Source organism: Nannospalax galili, unplaced genomic scaffold (assembly GCF_000622305.1).
Source record: "Nannospalax galili isolate Female #2095 unplaced genomic scaffold, S.galili_v1.0 scaffold375, whole genome shotgun sequence".
NCBI lineage: Eukaryota > Metazoa > Chordata > Mammalia > Rodentia > Spalacidae > Nannospalax > Nannospalax galili.
Window position 1 is genome coordinate 2037058 of NW_008337054.1, and position 11410 is coordinate 2048467.

Consider the following 11410-nt stretch of genomic DNA (forward strand, 5'->3'; position numbering starts at 1 on the left):
AAAAAAATATAGCTAAAAACCCTTAGATGACATACTTAAGTGACATTTATTTAAAAAAATGTAACTTAATCATAAAACTATTGCATTTTAGAGGCAAAAGCGTCTTTCTCAGTCTACTTCCTTTCCCATTTAAGTTTGACAGAGTCCAGACATGCCACCCAGTGAGAATTTTTGGTGGTGTTTAGGTTAAACCTCAAATATTGAAATAACTACTAAATCACTGTCAAAAGTTAGGGAAACCCAGCGGAGAAGAGGAGGACCTCCCCTGCAGTGATCCTCTGGTTTGGGGATTCTTGGACCATTCATCTCTTCAAAAACAGTTGCAGTAGCCAGTGGAGGCTGTGTGGGGACTCAGCTTACCCGTGAGCCAAGCAGTTCAAAACGCCAATGGAAGAAGGACATTTTATTTGTAGGAAAATCGACACAACTGGGGAAAATCATATCAAGTAAATGAAGCCAGTTCTAGAAAGACAAATATCATATCCTATGTTTTCTTTTATTTGTGGTTCTTAGATTTTATACAGTCACATAAAATCATGTATGTATTAGAAGTGAAATTGTCTAAAGAAACAAAGGGGATTATGGGAGCAGAAGGGGTGAGAAAGCAAGGGTGGAGACAATAGGACAGGGGTCATATGCTCGACATACAATATATACTTGTAAGAAAATTAAATTAAGTAAGTAAATAAAAGATAACCCCAGAAAGACTTCCCTTTAGAGGCCCGAGTGCTCATCTCCCTTTGCAGACAGGAGGAAGCAGAATTGGACTGTTACACGGTGATGTAAAGTCCAGAGGTAGCTGAGATGCCGAATGATGTTGTTTCTGAAGTGCCATCCAATCAAGGCTTCCCACATCCCCCTGAGACTTAGTCATCACTGCTGTCCAATGAGCAGAAGGTTCAGAGACTTTTGTTTTTGTATGTGTCATTATGTAACAGAAGGCAACCTAAGAATGAGGCGCAAACACGTCCTTGCGCTTGCTCCTTAGTATGACATGGAAATCCTCACTCTAAGAATTTCCTTTATCTGTTATCTTGCCTTCATTGTGAAGAATTTATGGAAAGACCTGGCCTGAGTAAGTAACAGCTATTCAGCTACTCCTTATGCATAACTTATCACAAATGGACACTGACACCTGACACTCCATCCATCTCCACTGGTTTTTTGTTTTGTTTGGCTTTTGCTTTGTTTTATTTTTTAATCTAACACTGAGGAAGTATTACAGTACCAGAGATTCTGAACTTTGGATCAAACGTATTTGGATTTAAATTTTAGCAACTGGATCAAAATATATTTGAATTTAAAATCCTTGAGTAAATTACGCCTATCTTTAAATCTATTTCCTGAGTTATAATTAACTGTTCCAAAGTGGCAACTCAAATTCAGCACATAGCACTGGGCTGGGCACATACAGAAGTAAAGAGGTTAGCTGTTACTGTAATTTCATCCACAGAGATGCTGGGAAGAATTAAATGGGATAACATCTGTGGAAGATCTATTAGTGAGAGCTCAGCAAGCATTAGCTCCTTTTCCCCTTGAGAAACATTAAGTCCCTGAATCTGTGTAAATTACAGGTCAAGACTGTACTTGAATCCAAGGTGATTCCCCACAGTGGCTTCATACTACATACCATGACTGTGCCCACACCCCACAGGGAGAGCCACTGGAACACCTTCCAGTACTATCTCCCCACATCATAAGTCCAGTTCTGTCCAGTCTTCCAGTCTCACCCTCTGGTCTTTTTCTGTTCTTTCTTACCATTTAGCTTCTAGGTGGGATCCCAAGCTCTGTCCTCCCCCAACAGCCCCTTCCTGCTTCCTTCCTCTACTGCTGCTCTCTCATTCATTCTTGAGATGATTTATAGCAACAAAGCAAATACGTTTCCTTTTAGAGCTATTATCTTAGTAAAAAACTGAGTACATTTACATTACAGACTAGGGAAAGGTTAGTGCATTTTGTCATAAGGAATTAAAGCTATCGTCCCACAATCTGATCCATATAAGTAATGAAAACATGAATAATTTCTTCTCTCACTAACTAGTTTTCTTGCCTGAGTTTTCCAGATAATAGTTACTGTATGGAAAATTTTCAATGAAATATATTCAGCCAGCATTGATTTTGGAAGAACAACAACTTAGTAAATTCTTGAGAAATTATACACTATAAATGAATAACCATAAATAAATGTTTCCAAACTTTAAAAACTATAAAAGTAGTAACCATGATGACAATATAATGCGTGTAATTTTTCAAGCATCTTTAGACCATAAGTGTAATTCTAAGGAAAAATAACTATTTTTGTTTTCCTCTTGCCTTATCACCTAAAGACCAAACCATGTATGATTTTTTTATGACCTGGCTAGTGGTGTGTCCCTTCAGGGAGCCATTAAGTCCATCCTTGTAGATGGCACATAATCCTCATCAAAATCAGAAATCGCTTAAAACCAGAAAAAAAGCATTTCGTTCCTAAAAAAGCCATTCATGATATTGAATACTTAGAATGTTCTGTAATCCTGAAATTATTAGGGGCAACTACTTTCCAGTAGTGAATTAAAGAGACCCAATCTAAACTGAGGATTTAAGGAATGAGTGAAAAGAATCTTGAACAGCTAACTGTTTTATTGGCTGAGTGTCAGCAACTGACTTTTTTTAAAAAATAAAATCATTAACTCTCCGAAGACAACTAAATACAAACAAGCCCAGCACCATAGTGTGGTATGAATGAAAACATATAGATGGAAAACTACCAGCTATTTCAACTGTTCTGTGGATAGGGGAGTGTATAAGAAACAAAATGTCAGAATAATGACATGAAAGCAAGTGGACTATAAGTAGAAAGATCCAGTTTAGGTCCTTAACCATGATATGCAGGGTCGTGTGAACAGCCGTGTGGAACAGTATTTTCTTCTTGAGAATATGCCTTAATATGCAGTCCTTCCACTGCTAATACAAGCTATGACAACCTTTCTCTGGGAATACAGTTTCAAGAAGAACACACATAAACAAAATAGCACCACTCCTGTCCCACGGTCAGAGGGAAGCTGGTCTGCAAGCTATCCACTGCAATAATTACAAAGATTCAGTTGTTCTTATGTGTGTGTCTGTCATCTGGCTTAATGTACATACATGTTGGAAAGACTGCAGCTACATCAGCTGTGACAAGACAGTAATTCACCAATACCGCTAATGACATGATTAGAAACTATCTGTACCTAAAGCCTTGTAAATATTAACTCAGTCCTCATTATTTTTATGCAAACCCTAGTAAATGATTTTTGCCTTAACATAGTGGTTTAATGTTTAAAATGTGGAGACAGCCATTAGTCTAGTAAATATATCTTTCAGTAAGCACTTAATTTCTTTTCTAAAATTGCTGTCTTTATTTCAGGAACTGAGTCTTTTTTCTCGAACACTTGTTCTCATCAGGACAGACAAGCTCTCCAAGGGCATTCTGATATTTCTTCTAGTTAAACTCTTGGGACATTATCAAATGCATGGTACAATAAGCTAATATTTTACCAGAGGCTGAAAACAGAGGAAAATATGTGTGGAGGGTTAAGAATCGTATTCAGGTTAAAATATTAAATTCTCAGAAGTATAAATCTTTTAAATCAACATAGATGATTTTAAACACATATCAAAATAATAATCTTCCCTATTCTCTCAGTTTATTGGTGGGGATTTTACATTAAAACACATACAAATTGCCCATTCTGTGCTAAATACGGATAATATATAATTCACAGTTGAAATCAGGTCCCTTGAGTTTCTAGAGATTGGATAAACGTCTCAGAGCTTCAGCAAATGGCCCTTAAAGTGAGGCAGCAATCTATAAACCATCCTGATGCCATGTCAATAAGAGGAGGAAGACAGGATGAGATTGCAAACCAAGCAACCTTTGCATGACCTCACCCTCCCCCAGTCCCAGAAAAGTAATAAGGAGTGGACTGTTCTTTGAGCCTTTGTGTGAGGACACTGAGAATAAGAATTGTGAGTGCCCACAGATTTAAAGTAACTAGAGCCCCTTCCATTCAAAACTGTTTTACATTTGGTGACCTGAGATTCAAGCAGATAAGATATTGCCATGTTCAAGAATTCAGGAAATAATCCTCACTATCACTCCACAGAGCAAGACAACCAAGCAGGAAGTATGGCCCATGGGAGATGGGGGCAGGCAGGCCAGGAGGACATGAGGACATATTTCAAAGGAGAAGGTGGTTGGGGCAACAGAAACTGAATAATTTTCCTAGACTCTAAAATCTTTAATGATGTGTAGAATTAATATCACTGTGGGCAAGTTTCTTAACCTCTCTGGGCGTCAGTTGACCTTAAACAATGTATAGGCTACTGTCATCTTTTAAAAGTCTGTGATTTTGTGATTATTATCTATCCCTTAGGACTATAAGAAAACTGATAACTATAATCATACAAGTGGAGAAAGCAAGTAAGTTGTGTTTCCCCAACTAGCCTAGAACACTGCAGCTCAGCAGCAGAGCTGTCAGTGAAAAGCAAGGGAACAAAAATCCACATCCTCAGTCTGAGTATGGACAACCTCTGTGCATCACCATGGAGACCGAAGAGAAGTTCTCCCCAGGCAAGGTCAAAGAGGGGAAAAGAAAGCAAGACATTATGCTAGACTCTCATAATCCAATGAGGTTATCCCCCAGTACAGTGAGACTCTTATTAGCTTTTAAACAGTAATTCCAAGTAGAGGCTAAATACCACCTGCTTCAGAGTTACCTGATCACAAATAGATTCCTGTAACTCACCCATACCCTCTGGGTTCAAATCTCTGGGGAAATGACTGGGCAAACTGAAGTTTTATGTTCCCCTGGTGTTTCTTTTGAATTACAAAGCTTGAGGATCACTCAAGGAAAACAGGAAGGAAAATAAGTTGGCAAGGAAAAGAACAGTGAAATTCCCAGCATACTCACAAAATTCTTTGGGACTGATAGGATAGTTGGTAATAGTGGTTGTTTCCAAGAAAGTTCAAGGTGAAAGAGAAACTTCTCAACATAAACTACTTGACACTGTCACCCATTTTTACCATGAATAATTTGCAAAAATAATTATTTCTAATCCTAGAAAACTTTTCTTAGACAAATACTTCACAACATGATCAACTAAATTTTTCTTTTTAAAAGAACGTTTAGCAAATAAATAGACTTGAAAAGGCTAAGCAAAACATAGGCTTGAATGAAGCATGTTGTACTGGATAGCTTTAGTGTCAACTTGACACACCTGGGATGAGGGAGCCTCAACTGGAGAATTGCCTCTATTGGACTGGCCTGTGGCCATGTCTGAGGGGCGTCTTCTTGATGAGTGACATGGGAGGGCCCAGCCCATTGTGGGTGGTACCACCCCTGGGCAGGTGGGCCTGTGTTGCATAAGAAAGTAGGCTGAGCAGGGGCCAGGAGAGCAAGCCAGTAAGCAGTGATCCTCCATGGCCTGTGCTCCAGCTTCTGCTTCCAGGTTCCTGTCCTGAATTCCTACCTTGGGCTCCCTGATGAACTGCGACCTGGGATATGTAAGGTGAATAAACCCTTTCCTCCCCAAGTTGGTAGTGGTCAGAGTGTTTCATCACAGCAATGAAGAAACAAACTAAGACACATGTCAAGGAAGATGCTCAACAAGGATACTTAATTGAAGACACTCCCCTCAATTCAGCTAATGTCAGTTGGAATTCTAAAACTGCCAGCCCTTCCTGGCTTGGTCCTTTTTTGGGGTGCTATTATAAAATGTATGCAATGCTGCCATTTCAAAGTACACTTCAAAATGAAAAGAGGTCTGTGCAGCTCACAGTTACAGAAATTCACAAGAATGGGGCCAGCCCTTAGCTCTGGAGATTGCCACATGGCACATGGTAGCATGACAAGAAGAGAGGTGAGACAAAAGATGTCATCCCAGGGATTTACAAAACCACCCAATGGAAATAGCTTGAGCCTGAAGCTTTTCAGAAGAAACACGTTGATGAGAGTTGAGAGATGCATTAGTATTCCTCTACCCCTTGTTCCACTGTGTTCCATGAGCCTTAAGTGTAGAGGTTCCATTGAAGATGTCTCACTTAGGGTCGGGCATCTCACAGATGTTTATTCTCTGTGTGTGACCAGTTATGGAACTCTGTAATAATCTCCATCTGTTGCAAAAGAAACTTCTTTGATGAGTGGTGACTGGCATACTTGTCTGTAAATATAAGGACCCATATTTAGTATATAGTAAGAAATTACATTTGTAATTGGATATAACAGACTTAGGGTTTTCTCTAAGGTCTATGGCCTCTCCAACCATGTGTGTTTGACTATGTTTGCAGTGCCACACATGGGTTCCCTCTCACTGAGTGGGCTTTAAGTTCAGTTAGATAGCTGCTGATTACCTCCAAGATAAAAGTGACACAACTGCACCAATATAGTTTGCTGTGCAAGTCACAGTTGTGATTATTAGGTTGTAAAGCTAGGGTTGGACCATAGATTGATGCTCTTTCATAGCAGCTTATGTAGTGTCCTCCAAAACTATGAGAGGGAGGTGGATTCCAGGTCAGTTCCATCTCCATTGCTCCAAATCCTATGTCAGAGTATGTCTTGTCTTCAATAACAGGGTCTCACCTTCAAGTTCTGGGAAACAATTAAGGGCTGTCACAATAGACTGTGTAATTTTGGGAGACTCTTGGACTCCCTTGATCAGCAACATAAAGTGAGGCTTCTCCTACCTGGCACTGTTTCTTGTTATATAGCCTTCAGCTATACACATGGACACATGTAGAGATGTTGCATGTGTATTTTTCAGTAGGCTTTTGAACTAATACATTTACTTCTGGTTTTTTACACCAACTAAGCATTACTTATTTCTCCTCTCTCCCTGTCTGACTCTCCTTTCTTCTTCCCCAAAGTACCCCCATCTTTCCCACTTCACCCTTGGTAATACCTGTTTCCTACTATTCCTCTCTCAATCTCCTTCTTTCTCTCTGCCTCCATGGTTTCTTTCCATCTTCTTGGTTCCTGCAGTTACATGAGGATATATACTTACATATAAGGATTTGGTGTTACAATCCATGAATGAGGGACAACATACGTCTTTCATGCAACAGAGTGCAATGAACACAAAAGGTCACAAATGGCCAAAGTGTAGAAAATAAGAGTCTGCAGAGTTCCGGTCCCTGGACGGGACTCTTATATTAAACTTCACCCACCAAGGGCTGAGGAACCATTGCAGAAGAGGGAGCAGAGCAAATTGTAAGAGCCAGGGAAGGAGTTGCATGACCATATGGAAACAGTCCTACAGATTACTGGGACCTTGCTCATATGAACCTACAGCAATGGTGTCAGTATGCACAAAACCCATAAAAACGCAAGCAGACAAAAACCGAGCATAGAACTGAGGAAATGGACAGACTAGACCTCAATGGATGAACTTGCACTGATGGGCATCTGGGTACACTAACTTGACTAGATAGACCTTAACATAGGCCTTTCTTTTCATGAAAGAATGCATAAAATCCAGTGGGGGAGAAGGGCTATGGAGGGGTACTAATTAGGGAGAGAGTATAAAGATGATTAAGGTATTTTGTACCAAATGCACAAAAATAAAAAAATAAGAAATAGGAAAAAAAAAACACTTGCCAGTTCTGCTTTAAATGGCTACCTTCACAAGAAATAAATGTCTATTCCATTGTGTTTGAGATAGCAGATGTTGTAGGATCTATTTGAAACAATGGCTAGCATCACTCTAATTCACCTATAGCCTTTATCAGTACTTCTTAAAGTTTTCCACTCACAAACTCTTTTTGCCTAAGAAATTTTTATGTGACTTAGATGTATAAGCATATAAAATGAGTACAAAGGGCTGGGCATGTAACTTAGATGATATAGTGCTTGCCTAGCATAGACAAAACCCTGAATTCATTCCTCAGCACTGCTTAAATTGGGTGTGGTAGCACATGCCTATGATCCTAGTACTCAAGAGGTAGATGCAAGAGGATCAAGATTTCAAGAACATTCTCAGCTACATGGCAAGTTCAAGGTCACCTTGGGCTACATGAGACCTTATTTCAAACCATATATATCTGTAAATACAAATCTTTTACTGATAATAAATCATAAGGAAATTTAACATAAAACAATACTTTGATATACATATAATTTATCATTTATTAAAAACTAAAGAAAATTTGCATATAATGAGGACATGCTTGATTATTTTTACATAAAGAATTAAATCTAAGATAAACAAAGGAAACTGCAGGATGAAGAATATACCTTCAACATTTTTCAGAGTTGTTCAATACATATTTTGACTTTACAGTCCTCAATGCTGACAATGTTGCTTCACATAAATACATAGGAAGCACTTTGATTAGAAGTATGTCTAGGGCAACGTCAGAAATTATTGAAAAGTCAAAATTCATTTAATGATTTTCTATGAGCAACTCAAACAGCAATTTTTAAGACCAAATAGTCAAACACAATTCCATACAAAGATATACTAGTTTGATCCTAGCATACGAAGGAATGAAGGCAAGAAAATATTAAATCTTTGTTTTCTTTTTCTTGAGATAGGGACTCCCTGTAGCCTCAGATGGCCTAGAACTCGCTAATATAGACCAGACTGACCTTAATCTCATGAGATTTTCCTGCTGCTGCCTCCCAAGTGCCTGAATTAAAGGTGTTCTCCACCACACCTAGCTTAAATTTTTGTTTCTTATAATTAAACCAGTATGTTTCTGTAAGAGCATAAAACTTTGTATGTACAGTAGAAATATTGCAATTCATCATGTATAGTGGTCTCAACTCTGAGCCGAGGTGTTTCTGGCATTCTTTGTTGGCATTGCCGGCCATGGCACTATGCTTAGTGCAAAAGATGTGCTGCGTGTTCAAGGCTACCATAAAGTTTCACAATGCAAGATGGGCGGGCATTGCCAGAAACACCACAGATTTGTTGTGTCTTTGATTTGGAATTAATTTTTTGTTATTTATGGTTCAGAAACCTTTTCCTATTGCCAAAATTTTCATAATTCCCACATTCAGTTACAGGACTACATATGAGGTCCCAACTCACAGTTGAAGAACCTATGATCTGGACCAAAGTAAACTCTGGGGTTTCTGGAGCTAGGGCTTGGATCATGTCTATAAAAGATCTGAAGAAGTCTTAGTCCAAAATGTGATTGACAACAGCCTACTGTGACAAGATGTTTGCAAGGGACAGACTCTCTCTCTCTCTCTCTCTCTCTCTCTCTCTCTCTCTCTCCATATATATATATGTGTGTGTGTGTGTGTGTGTGTGTGTGTGTGTGTGTGTGTGTGGAATGGTAGATGATAATATATTAAAGTTTTATTTTTGTGAACTTCATACAATATATTTTTATCATATTTAGACCCTTCCTTATCCCGTTTATAGCCCCCACCCCACCCAGATTTTATGCACTTTGTCATATATATTAAGGCCTAACCAGTCATGTTTGTGTCCCCAAATGTCCTTCGGTGTGCATCCATCCACAGGAGCCTGGTTAACCTATATAATGCCACACCCTTAAAGAAATACAACTCTCCCTTTCCCAACAGTTATACGCTCATCAGCTAAGTTTGGGGCTTCTTATCCACCTCCCCGCTTGTATGTTGAGATTTTGTCTGACTTGAGCTTGCATGGGTCTTGTGCATGCTGTTGCCATTGCTTTTAAGTTCATGTGAATAATTTCATAGCTGTCCGGAAAAACTGTTTCCTTTTGGTCATCAACCACCTCTGGCTCTTACAATCTTTCTGTCCCCTCTTCTTCAATGGTCCCTGAGCCTTGGATGGCAGAGGTTTGATATAGGTGACCTGTTCAGGGAAAAGCACTCTGCAGCCTCTTCTCTACACTTTGGCCAGTTGTGGTTTTCTGGGTTAATCATCATCTATTGCATGAGGAAGCTTTGCTGGTAAGAGTTAAGAGATGTAAATAATCTCTTTTTAGTGGCACTTTTATCTTGGGGATAATCAGCAGCTGTCTAATTGGACTTAAGACCTGCTCAATGAGAAGGAACTCATGTGTAATACTGTAACAGCCAAATATAAATGGTTGGAGAGGTCATAGATCCTAGAGAAAGACCTACTTTTATTTTTCTTCTTTCCTCCCCCTGTTCCCTGAGCCTTAAGTATAGAGGTTATATTTTAGGGCTGGACACTTCATAAATACTTGTTCTTTCTATTTGACTAGTTGTCGAACTTTGTAATAGTCTCCATCTGTTGCAACAAGAAGCTTCTTTGATGAGTGGTGAGAAGTATAGTTGTCTATAAATATAGGCCTAGGGATATGACAAATGTAGGTCTTTATCTGGGATCTATGACCTCTCCAGCCATTTATATTTGGCTGTTACAATATTACACATGAATTCCTTCTCATTGATCAGGACTTAGGTCCAATTAGACAGCTGTTGATTATCCCCAAGATAAAAGTGCCACTACCACACCAGCAAGAGATTATTTTCTAGGATGGTAATTGTTGTGGCTCACAGACTTTATAGCTGAATATGATCATTTATTGATATTTCTCCCTTGACAGTTTTCATAGTATCTTCAGGGAGGAGGCTTTCAGATCAGTTCCAGCTCAATTGCTCCAAGTCCTTTATCTGAAGTATGTCCTATTTTCAGCAATAGGGTTTTGCCTTCACGTTCTAGGAGGCAATCCAGGGCTGTGGCAATAGCCTATATTATTTTTGGAATCTCTTGGAATACCCTGATCAAGAGCTCTAAGGGATGTTTCTCCTGTCTGGAACTGTGGTTTTTGTCATATAGCTTTCAGGTATATATATGTTGTACATGTATTTTTCAGTAGGCTTTTGAACTAATACATTTCCCTCTGATTTTCCACACTACCTAAGAATTATCTCTCCTCTTTCCCCTGTATAGCCTTCTTATTCTTTCCCAGTTAAAGTATATCCCATTTTCCCCATTTCCCCCTTGATAACATCTGTCACTCAGTTCTCTTCCCTAAGCCTTCCAAGTGCCGAGATTACAGGCGTGTGCCAGCACACCTGGCTCTGTCAGAAGTCTTGTGGTAAGCTTTACCTGGCTTAAATGGAAAAGTATTCATTCTTGGATTTCCTTCTGTGCATAACACACTTAAAGACAATACTCAGAGAAACTATAGCTCTCCTCTGTTTTCTTTCTGCATCAGGTGCTCCAGAGAGAAAGTAATGCTTCTATAACCTGTGACACAAACCTGCAAACCAGGTTCAAACTGGCAAGATTTTTTTTCAAAATGTATCCTACAAAATGACTAGGCAAGGAATCCACAGGCCTGAGTACAGCCTTTAAAGTTCCCAGAGAATATTGGTTGACTTGTGGTTTTGTGCAATTAAAAAACTTTGAGGCTCCTAATGGAGGTTTGCAATTCATACACACACACACACACACACACACACACACACACACACACACA